The following is a 3130-nucleotide window of genomic DNA, read 5'->3' on the forward strand; positions in this document are numbered from 1 at the left end:
TTTCACTTTCTATTGGGGGCTGCCTTTTGACGCAAAACACATCAAGGAAGAAAAGGTTCGACCATTAAAAGAATGGGAAAAAGACAATATTTTCTGCAGTGACACAACTTTAGCACACTATGGAAATCTGGATTAAAAGGCGAATCTCCTATCTTCATTTTTGCACGTAAAAAGACACACGTTGAGCATCTTGTTGTATAAATCTATAATATACATTTATTTACATAAAATACATTAACTTGTTTGTGACCCACCGCCTCAAGACGGTATTATGTCGGAGTGATCACGATGCACGAAACTGATTTTATGTTTCCAAATACGAGATTTAGGTTAAGTTAATGTTTTATCGAGGACAATGGATATTATCTATTTATTTATAGTTCAAAAAAGCAAAAATAAATGAATAAATTATATATATATATATATATATATATATATATATAAATTCGTTTTAATGTTAAATTCACTTTTCAGCATAGTGATATCCCGACAAAGTACTGGAGTGAGACGTTAGGTCACATTTAGAAATAACATAATTCTCGTAACAATCCTCTTACCTCTTATTTTTTTCTGCAAAATGTTGAATAAATCTTGAATAAGTCAGCAGACGTTCTTGCTTCAATTCTTGAAAAAAAAAACGCAATTCAAATGGATCCGATATCAAGAGAAAGGTATCAAATCACACTGAATAGAAATTAGTTATATTCTCTTCACTATTCTTCTATTTCAGATAATCCTCATCGCTCACTGTACTGACCAGTTTACAGAATAGCGATCAGTAAATTCCCCTCTCACTTATAAACAGGTAGGATTCCAGACTTGCTGACCACAGGGTTAAACTCGGTCACGATTGGAATCGGAGAGGCCCGACTGATCGATGAATTATTTTGATTGGTTGTATTCAACCCCGCGAGCGTATCAATCCTCTGTGTGATTAGTCAGTTACTTGAGAATAAGGTCAAACGTTCTGCAGTATCGGAACCATGTCAGCAGCTACTGTAGGGGAGATAACTCACTTTCTCTTTTTTTATGTCACTGTTTTGCCACATCGTCCATTTTGTGGCCAAACATGCGGCTATGTGGTCTAGTCAGAGAATATCTATAGAGCTACACGAAGTCCTAGGGTCTAGTGGTATGACACTAACTTTCGGATCGGAAGGTCCTGGGTTTGAGCCTCACTCGCGCATAGTTGAGTCCTTGTAAAAGGCTCTCCACTCACATTCTCTCTCCGCACTCAGGTGTAAAAATGAATACCTGGCCATTAACAGCGTTGTCCATGTCGGAAATAATATTACCTAACAGGCGTCATGTCTCGTTCTACATGTTACCTGTTGCTGTTTGTCATGGACCCTTTGTAAAGCGCTTTGAACACGTTTAGTGGATATTGCGCTGTATAAAAAAAAGTTTTAAAATTTCGGTCCTGTCATAATTTGAGTTGGTACCTATCTAGTCTCTCAGAGATTATTTGATCCAACGAAACACTAGCTTCTCGCCAAATGTTTCACTGAAGTATTATAACTTTGATAGTAGACATTTTTCCCATGTAGAGATGAAGCAAAAAAAAAAATTATTTCATTTGTCTTTAATGGACACTTAAATAACCACGCCTCTAGGACGGTCGTCACAATGGAAACAATGGCAGTGATTCGTATACAAAGAAAACTACACAGGTTTGGCATGTGTCTAAGTAAAATACCCACTGTTCTACCGCTTGATCAATAGAACCAACACAGAAAACCGTGTAAACTTAAACGTTTATAAAATAATCAAGAAAATCGTAGTAAAGTAGTACTGCGGTTTTGCGCATGGGCGACGTGCACTTTGTTTGCAGGTCTGATGATAACTGAAGGCAATCATGGGCTTGATTTCAAATTGTTGTAACTGACAAATTTTGAGTTGGTTTGAGAGCAGTTAATTTGCATTACAACAATGGGCCCATAACAAGCCTGGTTATCAATTCTGCAAAAATATGCACGTCGGGGCATGGTCTTTAAAGCTGTGAGTGAAAAAAGCAACTAAATGATATGTTAATAATCCACTTGAACTCTGCTTACCAATCATTTAATTAAATTTCATTTAACTGCAGTAATTTTTAATTATTTTGAACACACAAGAGCCACCTCGTCAATTTGGCTTAAAAAATAAAAATCTCAAAACTGTATGGCAATCTTTTTTTCTGGCTACTGGTTATTCCAGACTTGTAAATAATGACATAGTTATGACATAACCTGCTTGCCCTACTAATAACGGCCAGCTAACGAACTAACAGTGCTGACGGCCTCTCTACTCGCTATTGGTTCTTCACGCCCTATCGAACACAGGTGCCAAAAACGTCTTGTTGATACTCGTCCGTGGTCAGATGTAACAACACGACTCTTATTTCACAGTTCCGATAGATCGGTAGGGTATGTTGACACTCGATCACTGATACAAATTGATTGATCTGACCTATTTTGTTACAAAATATGTATACAATGTTGTGGGTGACCACGCCATTTCCAAATAAGGTAAATTTTTGGGGGGGATTCTTCCCCTCCAAAGAAAAAATCAATGGGTCAGTCAGTCAGTCAAGTTATAATTATGATTCACAGTCCGACTAAAAGTGAAATATCTAAAAAGAAGGAAAATATCCGTTTGGGTCAACCTGTTATTGGTTCCAAAAAAACAACAACAAAAAATAATAAAAAAAAATAAATAAATAAAAAAAAAACAAAAAAAAAAAACAAAAAAAAAACAAAACAAAAAAACAACAAAACAAGCAAACAATCAAAAAATTTACAAACAAGAATCGACCAAGCAAACAGGACGTCTAAGTTTTGTTGTTATTGTTGTTGCTGCTGCAGCTGGCTGTTTTATTTATTTATTTATTTATTTATTTATTTATTTATTTATTTATTTATTTATTTATTTATTTATTTATTTATTGATTCATTTATTTATTAATCGTAAAGGTGTATGAAATAAAAAGTGGTAGGAAATGGTTTGGGTTAATAGTTCTTTTCTAAACTATGCTCCAGAACCGTATTTGTTGAAGCCGTTCTTTATTCGGCTTGTGAGTTGAATGGTCTACAATAATATGCAACCCACCGCCTCAAAACGGTATTATGTCGGGTTGGTTTAGATGCGTAAA

The 3130-nt window shown here is 35.3% G+C and overlaps 1 long non-coding RNA gene across 1 annotated transcript in view; it reads right to left on the minus strand.

Annotated features, from left to right (window-relative positions):
* LOC144969477 (uncharacterized) overlaps positions 1–738 on the minus strand; it is a 3860-nt gene extending 3122 nt beyond the window's left edge. Inside the window, exon 1 of the long non-coding RNA XR_013644757.1 lies at positions 558–738. This is a non-coding gene — a long non-coding RNA (uncharacterized LOC144969477). The remainder of the gene's footprint in view (positions 1–557) is intronic.
* Between the last annotated feature and the right edge of the window lie 2392 nt (positions 739–3130).

This window comes from Berghia stephanieae, chromosome 3 (genome assembly GCF_034508935.2).
Source record: "Berghia stephanieae isolate SIO BIC M18660-M18661 chromosome 3, UCSD_Bste_1.3, whole genome shotgun sequence".
In the NCBI taxonomy this organism is placed as follows: Eukaryota; Metazoa; Mollusca; class Gastropoda; order Nudibranchia; family Aeolidiidae; genus Berghia; species Berghia stephanieae.